The sequence below is a fragment of the Camelus dromedarius genome, chromosome 2 (genome assembly GCF_036321535.1).
Source record: "Camelus dromedarius isolate mCamDro1 chromosome 2, mCamDro1.pat, whole genome shotgun sequence".
Lineage (NCBI taxonomy): Eukaryota > Metazoa > Chordata > Mammalia > Artiodactyla > Camelidae > Camelus > Camelus dromedarius.
Genome location: NC_087437.1, coordinates 33,992,197 through 34,011,174, shown reverse-complemented (window position 1 = coordinate 34,011,174; position 18,978 = coordinate 33,992,197). Strand labels below are relative to the sequence as shown.

At 41.3% G+C, this 18,978-nt stretch overlaps 1 protein-coding gene and 1 long non-coding RNA gene across 6 annotated transcripts in view; both read right to left on the bottom strand.

The window, feature by feature from the left end:
• SCHIP1 (schwannomin interacting protein 1) overlaps positions 1-18,978 on the bottom strand; it is a 141,067-nt gene that overhangs the window by 69,587 nt on the left and 52,502 nt on the right. The gene's annotated exons all lie outside the window — the stretch shown is intronic.
• Positions 669-17,253, bottom strand: LOC135322658 (uncharacterized). Its single transcript, XR_010383363.1, has 3 exons — positions 15,905-17,253; positions 3,202-3,304; positions 669-2,479 (listed from the first exon to the last, which is right to left on the bottom strand). It is a non-coding gene; the product is annotated as an uncharacterized LOC135322658 (long non-coding RNA).

Sequence of the window (18,978 nt, the reverse complement as noted above, 5' to 3'; positions counted from 1 at the left end):
CTTTTCCCTCTCAGATCTCACCAGCCCTGCAGAGCAAATTTTCATAACCTGCAAAAAGGTATTTTTTTTTTTACCCCGAGGATGGGTTATATTCTTGATGTCCATGGCAGCCGACAGCTTAGTTTACTTCATCGTAGATTTAATTCCTTCACTTGGTCCACAAATACCTATTGAATGCTTAAGACAAAGCAGCCATGTTAACAGGTGCAAGAAACAGGAAATAAGACACAGCCCTGCCCTCCGGGTGCACACACACACATAGACAATTACTGTGCATTACACACTATGTATACATAATACATCACAGATGAGGGCACCTAACCAAGTCTAGAGGAAGTGTGGTCATGAAAGGCTTTTTGGAGCTGGGGGTGGCTGAGCTAAGTTTCAACGATGAGTAGGAATTAACTGGGCAAAAAAAAAAAAGGACATAGTGAACAGGGAAGAGAAAACATTTCAGGCAGGGGTGTAGCAAAAGCAAAGGCACGGAAGCTAGAAACAGTGTGGATCAGGCAGGTCAGCAGGCTGGTTTTAACTAGAATGTAAGAGAGCAGCATGAAATGAGACCACAGATAAGTGAGACCCAGACATGGGAGGCCTCAGTGCCAAATTTAGGACATTAGGCTTTACCCTGAAGAAGTCATTAAAAGATGTGAGAAGAAGTAGAACAGGTAGACGGGTAGATTGGGGGAAGGATTTGAAGGGTACAGGGCTGAAGCAGGGACGCCAGCAGGGAGAAGCTGTAGAGGCTGGGGTGAGAGTTAAGAGCATTTGCAGGGTTGGGGCGGTAGCTGCAATGAGGAGGGGAAAGCTTTGAGACACATATAGAAGGTAAAACTGGCAAGATTCGGTGGCTGATTGGTTACAGGAAATGAAGACCTGGGGGAATCATGTGTATGTTGGTGGAGGCCACTGCCACGATCTGAGATGAAAGGTACGGCATAGACTGAAGTTAGAGGAGAAGATGATGATGAGTTAGTTTTGAACATGCTGCACTTGAGATAGTTTATATACAATTTATTTATTCTCTCACTGTCTTGAAAAAGTAATGTATAAATTAAATTTTACTATGGTCTAAAATAAAGGTAGCAAATGCTGGGTTAATGGACATCACTAATCCAGCAGAGCACCCCTGCTCACACAGCCTAGACACAGCTTCAGCATCCTTCTCAACACATTGCTCTGTCCCCACAAGGCAGCCATCGTGTGTTTCAGCACAACGTGGTGGCCACTGCCAGCCCAGTGGACAGTGCATGCACTGGAAACCCACAATCCCCCCAAATCTAAAGGCTTGAGAGAGTATCATTCTTTAAAAGATGCACGTCATAATTTGGAGGTATCTTTGAAGGGAATTATACCTTACCAAATTTAAATAAGCAAGACCACAATGATCTTGAGTACCAGAGTCACCGGGACATCTTAACAAATTTCTGAAAGATTCCTTAGTTTCATGTCAAGGCAGGGCAGACCATGGTGATCAACAGAATCCAGCTTAACATTTTATAACTGTTTGCTATGTTGTGGGTCAGGGTTTCTCAATATGACTTCAGCAGGACACAGCCTATTAGATGCTCCCTGGAAGGTGTTGGGAGGGGAAAGTTCTTCCTGATGAGTTAAGGTACGATGATTTGGATTACACCTCCCTCCTTGAGATCACAAGGCACAGCAGCATATTAAAGACTGAGAAATCCTACAGTAAAGAAATCCATTTAATTGAGCTTAGCTTAGTATCATCCAGTTATTGTGGCCGGGGAAGCCTCCTGTTACATGACACCAATGAAATGCCCATGAAATTAGGAATATTTCAATCCTCACAGCATATCCATTTCTTCTCTCCTTTTTTTTTTTTATGAAGTACAGTCAATTTTCAATTTATTGTGTCAATTTCTGGTGTACAGCATAATGTTTCAGTCATACATATATACATATGTACATTCCTTTTCAGATTCTTTTCATTATAGGTTACCACAAGATACTGAATATAGTTCCCTGTGCTGTACAGTATATCCATTTTACAAATGAGGAACAAAAGCTCTAAAGTCATACAGGAATAAAGTTGGCAAGGGAGATCCTAAATTCAGATCCTCCCTCTCCAGCTTCAGGGCCTGAGTCACAGGATCACGGACGGATGGGGCAGTAAATGTTAAAGGTCAGGGCAGATATATCTGGGTTACAAATTCTCTTTACAAAGGGGATGTCAGGGTGGGCTCCAGTGTTCTCACGGGGCAATAGCTACAGCAGGTGGGCCAGCCAAGCTTTCTGGAGTGTTCTCTATCAAGGCTGATACTTCAGCCTGTCCTTCAAAGTCCTCCGCCATCAGCTCCCTTTCATTCTGCTACATTATGCCATATCCTTGTTCACATTGTTTCTGCTGCCTGGAAACCTCAGAGGTCATTTGATGCAGGTCAATTCCCCAGGAAGCGACTCTGAGGTGAAGATCACCAGCAGGAACTTTACTGAGGAAAGCTCTGGGGATGTGCACCTGTGAGGGAACAAAGGCAGCAACGTGGGCAGGAGAGGCTGAATTCTGATGCGGCTACAGCAAAGGCTTCGCTGATTCTGTGAGGGAGCTCGGAGCTGGGCTGGCCCTTGAGAGTTGACCCATGCTAGGAGAATTGGGTCCCAGCGGCAACCAGACACTGGATGTTGGCTGCCGCTAAGAAGGTGGTATGACCTTGGGCCATCCTCAAAGAGGGTCTCAGATGAGAACTGTCAGCTGCCAACACTCCCAGCAGCTGGGGGCAGTGGGCGCTTCACTTCCGAAGGGGGGTGGGCAGTGACACGGATCTGGGCTGCCTGACAGTAAGTATCCTCCAGGTCGATCACATCACGCTTCCTAATCAGTAACGCAGGTCCACGGACTTGCCTGCATTCTGTAGATGCCAACAGAGCTTAGTGTCTGGGCTGTGGGCTCTGTTACACTAACTTGCTTTTTAGCATGTTTCATGGGTTTTATCTCCCTGCCTAGATTGCAAATTTCTCCCCAGATTCTATATTTCTTTGTATCCTTAGCAGGGTTTAAGAAAGTGATCAATAATCCATGACATATGTAGCAAAAAGAGTAAAAGATTTGGAGCCTGAAATCTTAGCTTTAAATCCCAGAATTGCCACTTACAGATGTGTAAAGTTACATGTATCACTTAATTTCTGTGAATCTTAGTCTCATCATTTATAATGTGGGAATAATAAAAATCCTTATCTTACCCAAGCTCCAGGGTTGCTCTCAGAACACTAAGATGGTGAACTAAAAATGCTTTGTAAACTAATAAACTAGAACAAGTGTTTTCCAATGTTGAGTAGGAGACACCTGTTAAAGGGGAAAAAAAAATTAGGCCAATAATGTAAAACTAGATGGTATCAATTCTTTATGCTGATAACACATAAAATACAAATTCATACACAAATATAAACAAAATGATATACAATCAATTTCAAAGAACAAATACTGAATTATTGTGACAGACGATGTTGCTTTATTGGCTTTTATATGTATGCTACGAACTGTAAGATGAAGGTTCATTTGGGTTGGAGATGCCTATACTTTGTATGCCATGCAGTAATTCCAGTTTCTCAACACTCGCCTCATTTTATCCACTGTGAAACCTGTCATTTATACAATGCACCACATCATTTGGCCTTCATATAAAAACATCATTTATGTATGTTAAGTCCACTCCTATTCCTTTAATTTTCTATATTATCTGCCCATTAGAACATGCACCAGGATTTCAATTTAGCAGGAGAAAGTCCATGAAACAGCGACTTTAAAAATTAATGAACAGAAGAAGTATAAGACTTACTCAGTGAAAAACACAAAATATTGTAAGAGAAATTAAAGACCTAAGTAAATGGAAGAGACATTCTATATTTACGGGTCAGAAGATGTCAAATTGATCTATAGATTCAATACAATTGATATCAAAATTCCAATGGGCTCTTGGCAGAAATTGACAAGCTGATCTAAAAATTTATATGAAAAAGCAAAGGACCCAGAAAAGCCAAAGTAACCTGAAAAAACAACAACGTTGGAGAACTTACACTTCCCAATTTCCAAACTTAATACTATAAAGGTACGTTAATCAAGATAGTGTGGTATTGCCATAAGGATGGACATGGTGAGAAATGGAACAGAACTGAGAATCCAGAAATAAACCCTGCATTTATAATCCATCTGTTTTTGACAATGTGCCAAGGTAATTCAGTAGGGAAAAAGATAGTCTTTTCAACAAATGGAGCTGGAATAACTGAACATCTGCCTGCAAAAAGATTAATTTTTATATTTATTTCACATCATATATAAACATAAACTCAAAATTGATCATAGACTAAGACAGGGGCTAAAACTATAAAACTTCTGGGAGAAAATATAAAGATCTTTTGTGGTTTTGGTAGACAGAGTTCTTAAACACAACACCAAAAGCATGATCCATAAAAGAAAAAAACAGAAAAAAAAACTTCATCAAAATTAAACCTTTTGTGCTTAAAAACTTACCAATAATAAAATAAAAAGATGAGCAAGTGCCTGGGAGAAAATATGTACAAATATTATTTCTGATAAAGGATTTATATCCAGAATATATAAAGATCTCTTATAAGCCAATAAGACAAACCAATTTAGAAATGGACTAAGGGGCACATGAAAAGATGTGCAGCATCATGAGTCATCAGGGAAATGCAAATTAAAGCAGCAATGATCACGGTGGTGTTGCAGGTTACCTTGGCAATGTGTACATTGCTTTTTTGGCTTTTATTGTTAAGTCAGTACTATACATTTTCTGCTTTGAATTTGTAACCTTGTAGCATTTAAGATAATGCCGGTGTGTTTGTACTTTGTTGTGTAAAGTAAAAGGATTGTGTTGAGTAAGCCTAGGATTAGAGTGCAAACAACAACAGCGAGATGCCACTTCATGTCCACTGGGATGGGTAGGGTCAAAAAGATGAAATAATTACTGGTGAGGATGTGGGAAAACTGGAATCCCCAACTGCCAATGGGAATGTAAGACGGTATAAACACTTTGAAAATGTCTGGCTGTTTCTTAAAAAAAAAAAAACAAAATAACATTAAACATAAATTTACCATACGATTGTGCAATTCCATTCCTAAGTATCTGCCCAACAGAAATGAAAACATATGTCACACAAAGACATATATGTGTTCACAGCAGCATTATTCATTACATCAAAGGAGTGGGAAAAAATCACATGTCCATCAACTGGTGAGTGCATAAACAAAACGGGACAGCCATACAACGGAATACTATTCAGCAATATATTATTCAGCAATAAGAAGAGATGAACTACTGATACATGCTACAGCACGGATTTTTTTTTAAATAAATGATCCCTTTTATTGTAAGTAATGTGTGAACCTCAAAAACAAAAGCAAAACAAAAAGTTAAACAAAAGAAGTTAGATGCAAAAGATTACATTTTATATGATATTATTTATATGAAATGTCCAGAAAAGGAAAACATACAGGGACAGGAAGCAGATGGGTAGTTGCCTGGGGCTGGGAGAGGGACTGGGAATTGACTGTCAATGGGCAGGCAGAATCTTTTGAGGGAGACGGAAATTTTCTAAATTTGGACTGTGGTGATGTTTGCACAACTTTGAAAATTTACTAAAAAATCATTGAATTGTACACTCAAAACAGGTAAATTTTATGGGATGTAAGTTGTATCTCAATAAAGCTACTTTAAAAATTTGGGCGCTATTGTTCCCATTTAAGGAGGTGTCTGTAGACAGCCAAGTGCAGAGCTGTTATGGTGTTGTCTGTAGTCATTAGAGACCCAGACGTTCCCCACCTTCAGCTGTCCCTAACATGTGTTCTTGCCCTGCTGGTCATAACCTGACCTCCATCCAAGCTAGAAGAGGGAAAAGAACAGACTGTAAAAGGCCTGCCGTGTCAGCCACCTTTAAGGACCTTTCTGGGAAGCCGCACCCAGTAACTCTCACATATTATTGGCTAGAACAGTGTCACGGGAACATTCTTAATTTCAAGGAAGGCTGGGAAACGTAGGAGTATTGTCAAACCAGGGTCCTGTCAGTAAGGAAGGAAGGAAGCGTGGATACTGGGGAAAGAAGCTAACCATCTCTCGGGTGGAGAAATTACTTGTTGGGGTCCATGGGAAGACAAATAGAGCCAGCACTGCTTACATAATAGAGTGGTACTCAGCTGTAAAGGGGTGATCCAGGTGATCCCAAGTCCACTTTTTACTGGTTTCTTATCCAAATCAAATCAAACAAAAGCAATCAAGTCCTCAGTGAAAACACAAGGGTTCCAGAGAAGCTGCCTGTTACTCTGCTGGGAAACCCTACAGCTGACAAATATTCATTGTTATTCCTACTTTTATTTCTAAGACAAAAACATGAGAGCTGAGCCACTTGGACTAGTAGAAGGAATAGGATCCTCGAGACTGGAAATGTTTGGATTCAAAACTTGGCCACATCCTTTAGTCTCTCTGCCCTAGGCAAATCCCGGAACTCATCTAAGCCTCAATTTCTTCACCTGTACAAGCACAATGATAATTCCTGCTTCACAGGGCCACCGGGAGGACTTGCTAAGGCGGCAGGTGTATAAGCCTCCCCCCTCCGCAGGTCACGCTGCCGTACGGTGCACAACAGGGCCTCACGTGCGCTCAGCACAGAAGAGTAAGTCTCAGTCTTTTTCTTGCCAAAGTTAAACAGCTGTCTCAGAGTTCTTCAGCCATGGTTTCCCCATATTTCTCAGGCTGAAAATTTATCTCAAGAGAATTCCTAATGAGATATCATCTATTCAACACACACACACACAATTATAATGGGAGCAGAGAGCAAAAAAACCTAAACAAAACACACACACACAGACACAGAAAAAAAAACCCAAAAAGCAAAACCAAAGAAAACACACTAAAGATAAAAGTTCACCTGTGGAGAACAAATTTCTAAAAATACTTCTATTTTTATACCTAAAGCGTTGTACCCTTCCTAATAGGATTAGGAATGTGGCTTCTACAGAATCAGAGAGAGCACTTAGAAAAACACACCAACTACATTTATGTACTTAGCACATTAAAAAAAAAAAAGGTGCTCGTGAAAGCAGGTGTGCAGGTGGGTCTGCTGGCACGAACCCCAGGTCATCTGTTCCCTGCCCTTTATTCACACATCAGTTTGACAACAGCAACACGGACCCTCATCCGTCACCTTCTCCCTGAAGCACAAATACAGCTTAAAATAGGAGGCTGTTCAAACTGGCTGAATGGGATCAGTTTGCAGCTTTAGTGGCTTTTTAAAAGTCACTTAAGCACTGACTGAACAAAATTTGTATTTCTGTAAGAACACTACACATCTCAAAAGAGAAGAATGAATCCAAAGCAGAATTGTAAAATTTGTCAGCTTAACACTAGAATATTTAGTATGTATTTGCATTCTCTCCAAAATACCAAATTGTATTAATGATGATAGTCTTGACAAAAACAGCATTTCCCTATTTTTTTTTTTTACATGGAGGCACTGGGGATTGAACCCAGGACCTCATGCATGCTAAGCAGGCACTCTATCCAGTCCCCAGCATTTCTTTTACTTAATTAAAAGATAAGAGCAGGCTAGCAAAACTGATAGAATACTTCAGGACACAATGATATAGTTTGGTTTTTCCAGTCACTCTGTATCAGTGACTTAATTTTTTTCCCATTCCCATGACCCATTTTCCCATTTTGCTTCTCCCTGTGAAAAGAGGAAGAGAAAGATGGTGTGTGACTCCGCTCCCGGAGGAGATCTTGCAGGCCACGTATCAGGAGGGAGCCCTAAACTGAACCAGCACAGCTCCCTTTGGTGTGCAGCAGCTGGCTGCCAAAACCCAACAGCTGCTGGGCTTCTCCAGCTGTGGCTGCCACCACGTCCCAGAACGCTCTCCCTGACCGACCTCAGATTGAGAAATCCTGGCTGTCCTTAGGTGCCCTCCACCGACAGTGACAATTCATTTCTACTCACAGGTTTGTGCAAAATTTCTCTCATCCAGAGAGCTGCCATATTTACCCTTGAGTTAGAAGTCAATTAGAAGGAAAACAAAACCAAAACCTTACTCTGTTTTCTTGAGAGCCATCCTATATTGTAACTACCACCCTGTTGCCTTTCCTCTCCGCCCTTACCCCAAAGCATGGCACACAAGAAAAGTCCTGTTACCCCAAATGCACAGACCAAAGAAGGGCGCCCCATTGAACACAGCTTCCCCTACAGCTCGGCGGAGCGCTCACAGCAGGGGTCCTTGCCGAGGCACACAGAAGTTACCCTGTACATCAGTGCCTTCTCTGCCATGCTACCAGGCAGTGGCCGTTCCACATCACAAAGTATGTGTTTTGGGTTGTTGGAATATTTTCACACTTACATGTACATATTCCAAACACAATTGGTTGCTTTATTTATTTATTTATTTATTTATTTATTTATTTATTTATTTATCTATCTATCTATCTATCTATCTATCTATCTATCTATCTATCCTTGTTATTGTGAGTACAATTAGGCTGATCTATCGGATTTTGAAAAGTGAAAGTAGTGGCTAGGGAAGGGGACAGGAGGGCCGAGCGACATCTGAGTTCTTCGTTTCCTCACACAAGTGTTCACCAAGCATCGCTGCTGGGTGCTCTGGAACCAGATCCGCCCTCAGAGAGCACAGCTGTCATCTCTCGAGGGAGACCTGCCTTGGATTACTATTTACAGGCGTGACAAGGGTTACAGAGAGTGGTCTGAGGGTGCTGCTCGGCCAGGTCAGGGAAGGCCTGTGTACAGGGTCTCGAAGGGTCTTTGGAAGGTTTCTAACTAAACTCACATATTCATTAAGGCACTTCTAGAAGTTTCATTTTGCTCACACTCTTCAGTGTGTGCGAAAGGGTGGCACAGCTACTGTGATTCTCATTTCAAAGATTAACCCAAATCTCTGGATTCTCCCTCCAATGTACTACTCCAAACACTAGGGGTCAGCAGCCTTCCAAAAGTGGTGAATCAAGCCAAGAGCCCCAGTTCCTGGGGTGCTGCTAGGTAGGGGTGGGTAGGGGCTGATTCTCACAACAGGGAGAGACGCTGTGGATGCTTTCCTGAACCCCCCTCCTAGTCTTTAAGTAACAACGTTAACTTTTATTTGGCTACCCTCAGCTGCCCTTCCAAAGTCCAGGTGCTGGGGGAAGTGGATCTGGGAGCTGGATTTGTGGCTCCGCCTAAGTTAATTTGCATTACCCCACCCCCACTCCACAGTTCTGGTTCAGGAATAAACATGTGACCCTATGCAGGCCAACAGAGATTGAGAAGAAATTTGCTGAGGATGACAGGGAAAGTAGTTTCCAAGATCTTCTGGGAGAGCTTCTGTAAGTCTCTCTCTCCTTGGATGAGGATGAAGGAACCCAAAGCCCTGCAGTATAGACAGTCATCTGACAACCACCAGGTGTGGACAGACAGCTATAAGATGAAGAAAAAAAGAACACAGTGGTGAAAGCAGGCGTCTGAAAAGCAAAAAACTGGGGACAGAACAGAGCTCCAGGTCTTTGCTACTGACTTCCTCACCTGCTCAGGGCTAAGCAGTCTGCATCTCACAGTTCTGAAACAGGGGCATATCCTACAGTTCCACTGAAAGGGCTGAGGGAGCCCTAACACAACTCCAGGGATCAGGAAAATTTGACCCTACCTCCCTGCTTTCCTTAGAATGTTATTCAAAAAGAAACATCAAAGGGGTCCTTGTTCTTCCTTGCATTTTTTTTTAAAGGTGAGAGGCTACGGTGATAAAGCATATAGATTTTGGCGTCCATCAAACCCAAGTTCAAATCTCAGTAATGCCCCTTCCTAGTTATGTGACATGACACATCACAAAGACATTTGAGCCGCTATGTCTGTAAACTGAGAATGAATAAAGCCTACCTTTCAGAGTTGCTCTGAAGTTTAAATGTAGTAACATGTAATGGGTTTGGCACTAAAAGAATAGTTGCTAGGATTACTGTTTCAATATTCCTTGAGAGAAGATGGCTCTCTGACAAAAAAGCAGAAAAGCAGCCAGCTCCCTAAACATTCTGCCCAGTGTATTCACATTGGCTCTCTGCATCCACGGGGTCTGCATCTGCCGCGGTACCAATTCCCAGTGCATATAGAGGAACGACTGTATTTACTTCCCATCCAAGATAAGATTCCCTGAGTGTACGTGTACTGATGAGAGCAGTTGTCAAGGACCTGGAAATACGTGTCCCTTAGGCACAGTCTGTATCTGCATCAGGAAGCACAGACTTTGAAATGGAAGTCAAGTCAAGGGCTTCAGATAGTTACTGCAGGTTTGGAGATAGTGATTCATCAATGATGTAATTCCTCAGGCAGGTCTTATTTGTGGTGAAGCAGTGTGCAAAGGAACAACTACTAAAAAAAGATTATTGTCATCTTTGATTTTTTTTTAAAGACATGGGCTCCTAAATAGATTTCTATCATTCACTCAAAGAGTAAAAGTTTAAGACCCACACCTGCACATCTGCCCCAGAATTCCTGTCCTAAGGCAAAAGGAACATAATGTATTCTAGCCTAGAGGCTGGATCGGAGTCAGTTTTTCTCTATATCGCCTTGCCATCCTTTCTGTGGCACACTTTACTAGTCTCCCCAATACCTGTTCTCTCTCTTCCTTATTGATAGCATACCCCCGACTCCCCCACGCCCAGGATAAGACTACATCTTCCAGCCTCCCTTGCAACCAAGTGTGTGATTTCACAACCATGTGTGTGACTTCACAACCATGTGACTACATTCTGGCTAAATGGATCTAAGCAAAGGTGTCATATGTGACTTCTGGAAAGTGTCCTTAAAGGAAGGGACATGTGCCCTTCCTCTTTTCCACTGGCCAGATTACAACATGATAGTAAGTGCTTAAGCAGCCAGCTGGACCAGGAGGCAGAAAGCCATGAACTGGATGACGGAGCAGCAAAACAGAAAATAACCTTCAGTCACCTTGAACCTCCTTAGATTCTGACACCCACACTTCTTTTATATGCACGGGAAATAAAAATCTACCTGATTTGAGGTACTGGCATTTTGGGTGTTTTTTGGTCACTCATTGCTAAACTTAACCTGAACAGATATTTTCCTATAACCATTGTTTATATTTTCTCCATTCATCTGTGATATCAAAATGGTATTGTTTTTAACTAGACAGGCTGCTTACAAATGGGTATAGATTCATCAGTCATTTCCACCATACTCCCCAAATCCCACTCACATCCCACAGAATGAATTCTATCCACGGTGTAACATCAGAAAGGTCACCTCCCAGACATGGAAAGAAATAGAGATTTTTATTTTAAACCAAGAACAAAACCTTCTTGTTTATTTTACAGAAAACCCTATCTATTCAAGATGACTGCTTTCTCCTACTTTAGCTGACAATTTTATGAAATGAAGACTATTTTCTTGGTGACAAAAAGCTCTCAAATGCTTACTATCAGTTAAAAATAAAATACTTGTTACTTCTCTAAGCATCAATTAGACACAATGTAGTAGGAGACAGTGGGCTCCAGAAGATGGTCAGGGGTCTTGGCTTCAGACATAGGAGCACTTTCTGGATTTGCCACTTAACTTGTGACATTGGTAAGTGATTTAACCCCTTATTAGCTCCAGTTTCTTTAACTATAAATTGAAATCTCGTACAGTATTTGCAAAAAAAAAAAAAAAAAAAATCAAATGAGCTAATATGTGCAATGTGCCAAGCATATAAATGGTACTGTAATAACAAAGGCTTCTTTTTGTTTGTTCTTTAGTTTTTTATTTGTTATAAATGAAAGTCTATGGAGTTTAGGTCAGTAGAACTGTGTCTATAACCCTCTTGGGACTTGTTACTTAAGACTCAGTTTCTTCAACTGTCAATCAGCAAAGGAGGCAAGAACATACAACAGAGAAAAGACAGTCTCTTCAGCAAATGGTGTGGGGAAAACTGGACACCTGCATGTAAATCACTGAAGTTAGAACACTCCCTCACACCATACACAAAAATAAACTCAAAATGGCTTAAAGGTTAAATATAAGACAAGACCTGATAAACCTCCTAGAAGAAAACATTTTGACATAAATCTTAGCAATGTTCTCTTAGGGCAGTCTACCCAGGCAATAAAAATAAGAGCAAAAATAAACAAATGGAACCTAATTAAACTTATAAGCTTTTGCACAGCAAAGGAAACCATAAGCAAAACAAAATGACAACCTACAGAATGTGAGAAAATATTTGCAAATGATATAACTGACAAAGGCTTAATTTCCAGAATATATAAACAGCTCATAAAACTTAATAACAACAATAACAACAAAAAAACCAAACAACCCAATCCAAAAATGGGCAGAAGACCTAAACAAGCAACTTTCCAATGAAGACATACAAATAGCCAATAGGCACACGAAAAAATGTTCAAGATCACTAATTATCAGAGAAATGCAAATCTAAACTACAATAAGGTATCATCTTATACCAATCAGAATGGTCATCATTCAAAAGTCCATGAATGAGGATATGAAAAAGAACATACGTATGTATATACATGACTGGGACACTGTGCTCTATACCAGAAATTGACATATTGTAACTGATTGTACTTCAATTAAAAAAAAGAGAAAAGAAAAAGTCCATGAATGATAAATGCTAGAGAGGGTGTGGAGAAAAGGGAATGCTCCAACACTGCTGATGCGAATGTAGCTTGGTGCAGCCATTACGGAAAACAGTATGTACATTCCTCAAAAGTCTAAAAATAGACTTACCCTATGATCCAGCAATCCCACTTCTGGGTATATATCTGGAGGGAACTCTGATTCGAAAAGATACATGAACCCCAATGTTCATAGCAGTGCTATATACAATAGCCAAGACATGGAAGCAACCTAAATGTCCATCGACAGATGACTGGATAAAGAAGTTGTGGCATATTTAAACAGTGGAATACTACTCAGCCATAAAAAAGAATAAAATAATGCCATTTGCAGCAACATAGAATGACCTAGAGATTGTCATTCTAAGTGAAATAAGCCAGAAAGAGAAAGAAAAATACCATATGATATCACTCATATGTGGAATCTAAAAAAAAGAAAAGATACTATGAACTCCTCTACAAAACAGAAATAGATTCGAAGACATAGTAAATAATCTTATGGTTACCAGGGAAAGGGGGCTGGGAAGGGATAAATTTGGGAGTTTGAGATTTGCAAATGTTAACCACTATATATAAAAATAGATTTTAAAAAAAGTTTTTTCTATATAGCACAGGGAACTATATTGAATATCTTGTAATAATCTTTAATGAAAAAGAACATGAAAATGCATGACTGGGACCTTGTGCTGTATACCAGAAATTGACACACTGTAACCAACTGTACTTCAATTAAAAAAAAAATGCCAGTCAGATTTATAAGAACAACGGTGATACTATTAATTGTAACAATAACAATTGTTGGCATGTTTTGTGATTATCAAGTGTCAGGCACTGCATCAAATCTTTTATTTTCATTATTTCAGTGAAATCTGTTTTTTCTACCTCCTAGAGATGTTTTTAAGGATGTAAATAAAAAATGAGAAAGTGATTATAAGGATACTGTGTATTAAAAGAAATTTATAAAATTGTAAGATACATACAACTATAGTAGTATTGATCAAATTGATTAGTTCTTTTAGGAAAAATACCTTGATTTTTAGAAAGAAAAAGATTTCAGTCAAAAATGAGGTACAAAACATACGCTCCTTCCTAAAAACTTGTATTTCATTTAAAAAGTAATCTAAAGCTATATAATGCCAGAGTAGAGGCACCTGTTTACCTAACTGCTTACCATAAAAGTGAAAACAAAATATCCATGCAGAATATTTTGATTTTCTTTCTTTTTAACTTTAAGTAGTCCTCATCATTTGATTCAGGAAAAAGTATCTGACAATTCATAAAAAAAGTATATTATGTACTCATATGTACTACGTGTTAATATATACTTAATACATCTGCATGTACTTTCTTTCTTTATAAATGTTTGTGTTCTACAATATGTGTTTGTAAGTTGACTAGAATTCAGAAATTTCACCCCTTAGAAAAACATTTACAACTGTAACTTACTTGTTGTACCAGCCACTGTCCCCAGCTGACAAGTCTTTCCTATATAAAATCCTTGTGTACACAAACTTACCTTTGTATATAGCTTTGTATAAATGCAACAACATTTTGACCAATTTTGAGTTACTACTATCGGACATCCTGAGGGACTAAAGGACTCAGTGGGGGAATGAAAAGCGAAGAAAAGTAGATGCCAGAAATAGAGGGTTTTGCAGGGCAGCTGTGGAAAAGATAAAGGGAGAACCCAGCCCACAAGTGATTACAAACTTAAAATGCTTTAAAAAATGGATTTAAAAATGGACTTAAAAATAAAGGGGAATTTTCACATAAAAATCCCATGATGTGCATTTCAGCACCCAGGTGGCCGTGCACAATGCACAACCCTATCTCTGTCCCCTTAGGTTAAGTCTACTCTCTCTGCACCAGTGGGGGGCCTCCCTTAGTTAGAGACTGGCCCGGCCCGTACTGAAGACATAGGAATTTGCACATATGATTGAAGGTATCTGGGTTTGCACATACACACCTCTGCCTTGTGTGCAAAGGAAGACCATGCAGCTGCAGGTCATGGGCCTGGGGCAACAAAAGAAAGTTCTGGCATGTTCCATTCTCCTTCTGTCACTGGGCTCCCCAAGGCCCACCAGTCATTGAAGGCCACACGTAAGAACCGCTGCCATGTAGCCTCGTGGCAGCAATGACTACGGAGGGCTGTGTTCCTCAGACCCAGCAGACTCATTGCAAAGTTCACCTTCTAGCACCGGACACCATCTGTGTAACATAAAGCCAGTAATGATACTCCACCCCTGAAGGCTTTTGAGTTTGCGACCCTGGCTTTGAGAAGCTTTGAACTGGCCCCTTTTCTGTATCTGTTAGGGACTGAGGGACAGCTGCAAGAGGGGCTCCTGGAGGAGAACAAGAGACTGGCTGTTGGGACAGGTGTGCCATTCTCGTGGTCTGAGATGTGCCCTGACCCTGGGCACCAGGAGGTTGGCCTGAGACACACCTGCTCAAGTCTGCTTGACCTCCCCTTCTCAAAGTGGGATCGGGGAAGGGGGCATCAACTTGGTCATAAAATCAGAGTGTTACATGTGTTTCATTTGTATTCATTTGTGTTATATGCTGAGTGGAACTCCGTGAGCCTTTGTTCACTACAGTAGCCTAGGCGGTTAGAACAGTACGTGGCACATAATAGATGCTGAATTAATACGTGTGGGATAAGTGAATGAATGAAAGCTCCACTTTGTTCTCCCTGGAAGCCTCCTCTTTGCCAGACCAGGCCTCCGCTGTCTCTCATCTAGAAGACCTCCAACACCTCTCAGCTGAGTTAGACTCCAGGCCTCAGGGTAGCTCCAATCTCTACCTTGAGTTGTCTTTCTAGAATCCAAATCTATGGTATCACTTCTTTGCTTAAAATCCTGCTATAGGTTTCTCATTATTTTTCGGATAAAGTCCAATTTTTTTCATTTTTAGAAACAACGTTATTAAGATAGAATTCACATACCATACAAATTTCTCACATACAGTGAACAATGAATGGTTTTTAGCACATTCACAGAGATGTACAACTATCACTGCAACCTAGGTGTAGAATGTTTTCATCAACCTCAAAGGAAACCCATTAGTGGTCACTCCCATTCCTCCCACCCTCAAATTTAGGCAATGATCAATATACTTCCTTCCTCTATAGATCTGCCTAAAGTCTAAACTTTTTAATGAGGCCCCAGCCGATCCGTCCTGCCCTGGCCAGCCTTACTGACCTTCTCTGTGCCCAGCGCTCTCCCGCACACCCTCCTCCCCTCTCCATCAGGCTGGGGGGCAACCCCCTAACTCACCCATCAGGTCCCAGCCTCCGTCTTCATGCGCTCTCACCGCCGCCCTTTATTCCCTCACTGGGCTTACTGTGCTTACTGTGCCCCTCTGTAGGACGGTCTGTCTGCTGGCCAGTTAACACTGTCAGGCAGTTGGTCTTGTGACTTTGGTCACCTGTGTCCCTGGCACCTGGCTTAAGGAGAGGCTGGCACAGAGGAGGTAGTGAGACTTCCACTGGATAAATATGTTTTCTTCTGTGCCAGGTTTCGCGCCATGCTGTCTGTAACCCTCCATTTTCATGATCTCGAGGGTGAGAAAGCTGAGCCTCAGAGAGGCTAAGTCACTGGCCCAGGGTGAGGGTTCAGAGTCAGCGGACCCGAGCCTGCTTCCCCGGTGCTGCGCCGTGGGGTGGCACCTGGTCTGCTTTTTCCAGGAGAGCAGCCTGGGCAGCACACGTGTGCCTGAGTGCCCTCCACGGGCTTGGCTCGCATCTGTTACCTCAGCAAGAAGGCATGCCGGAGGAGATGGAATGTTTGCTGTTACTCAAGACTGCGAATAAAGCCTTTTTATTAAAGAGTGAAGGAATGTAGGTCAAATGATTGCCCTGCCCAGCGTCTCCCTCTATTACCCAACCTTTCTCATTGCGTGTATGAGGCCATGAGTGGAAACTAAACGGAAAATTCCAGAAGCTCTGTGACTATCATTAAACACAAAAGGCTCACAAAGTCAAGGAATGGATTTTTTTAAATTTATTTTATTTTTGTTATTTACTTTTAGGTGAGGGGAGGTAATTTGGTTTATTTACTTACCTATTTAATTTTAGAGGGGAACTGGGTATTGAACCTAGGACCTTGTGCATGCTAAGCACATGCTCTAGCACTTGAGATATATCCTACCCCTCAAAGGAAAGGATCTTTAAATCACTTTCTGTTTTAGCTCACGATCATTCTAATTCAAAAGTTCAGATTTGTTCATTTGTTAAGAGCCAATCAGGTATAAAAGACTGCACTAGGCCCCTGGAAAAATAAGTCCTGTTCAACTGTTATGAAAATGGAGTAAATGATGACGATGATAAAGAAAAATAACACACTAATTATGGGTCAGGTACACACATCACAAATTAACCCTCTAACAACCCTGAAGTCAGGTACTATTAATACCCCCATTTCATAGATGTAGAAGTCAACTCACAGAGATGTCAAGTAATTTGTTCAAGGTCACACAGCTAGAAGGGATAGAAAGGATTAGAGCCAGCCCAGCTACCTCCAAAACTTGCTTGATGCCATACCAACTTTCTAGTTTGTGTAATATATAAATTACACTTTCTAATAGTTAGTTTTACATTTTTCAGAAAACTGTAGCACAGAATTAGTCTAACAACATCTTAATACTAATTTGTATCTTACAAACATGTTGCCTACAATAAGAAGCTTCACAAAATTGAAATAATGCTTAATTTCTTTTAAGGTAACAGTGGAAGAGAAAAATCCATCAGAAGAATATAAAGGAAAGTCTTAAGGAATAAGTAGTAGTAAGAGTTCTACATTTTATCTTAAGAGAAATTTAAGGACATCTAATAAAATCAAGTTTTACAATGACATGCCGGATATTGTCACCAATAGGGGCAAAATAAATATATAGGGTCAAAAGCATGCAGCGACCTTACGACCTTATCAATTCCATGCTGCAGAAATGGGTGGTACATTTGCTTCCAATCAAGATTTAGAGGAATTAAGAAAATAGCCCTTCAGGTTAATAATTTTGAAGCGTTTAAGGTTGAACAAGTAGATGTGGATCTCCTGAGCAGCAGAAATCCAAACACCAGACACAACAGGAGAAGCCAGTTAATCATGAAAAATGGAAATTGAGTCGTTGGTCGTGTAAGTCCTTGTTCTAACTAAATGACATCATCTGGAAGAAAAATACTGTGGTGCTTGTCCAGACAGTTCCAGTCATCTCCCTCCCTGACACCCAGTGCATGGTTTTGGTGTTTAGCTCCCTTTCATGATTTCATGGCCTTGGTACTCTGTCCGAGTGCTTGTTACGTCACTTTCCATGATCCGTGTAAGGCTTCTTTGTGGAAATACTCTCTGGATCAGCACTTTGCTTTAGTACAATGACTCTCAACTCTTTGTATTGCAACTTCTATCCCGAATCTCCTTTACTCTGGTTATCGGTACCTACACGTGTCACACAGAGGGAGGACCGCAGTTATGCAGATGGCTTTCTCCCCACTGTGACCTCCAGGTGTCATTGCTCTGTTTACATCTCTGCTTTCCTCCGGGGAATCTGGGGAGGATGAGTGCATGACCACTCAACTCTGGCAAGTCTCCTTCGCAAGAAGTAGTTGACTCGCTGGATTTCAACCAGTCACTTTGTGCCAACCCAACGACCCAGAATGCTCTCTGACCGCCCCCACTTCCTCCCCAACTCGTCCCCACACATACAGACCACCTCTCACTACGGTCTGGTGACTCACCATGCTTTACATGGCTTCTCTTTCTGCCCCCTGACTTCTGCTGCTACCCTCTGTCTTAGTCCAGGAATGTTTTTGCTTAGAATCATTACCCGCTGCTTGAATGCACTCCCACCGCACGGACGCCATCCCCCTGCACGCCCCTCTCCTTCCTCCTCTACACTGTGTTCAGAGGGATCTTTCTGAAAATCCAAATCTGACCTGTGGTGGCTCTACCTGAGTGCAAACCCCTCAGAGGACAAGGAAGACCCTCTATGAGGTATTTTCCTCCCACATCTTTGCCTGTGGTTAACCAAACTTTAGTCCTCATAGATGCATATGGTTTGCTTCATTTAAAATGCAGATTTCCAGGCTCCAACCTCAGTGACTGTGATTCATTGTGCCCAGGAGAGGCCCAGATTCTGCATATCCAGTGCTTGTAATATATATCTGATGCAGCATAACCCTGGAGAAACACTGCTGCACAGCCAAATGGTCCCCAGTGCTGCTTCTCTTCCACGTGCCCATAGTTTCCGTGTGCTGGTCCCTCTACCTGGAAGGCCTTCTTCCACAGCCTCCTGGCAAATCCAGGAGGATTAATCATTTTTCAAGATCCAGCTGAAGATGCTTTTCTTTTGACCT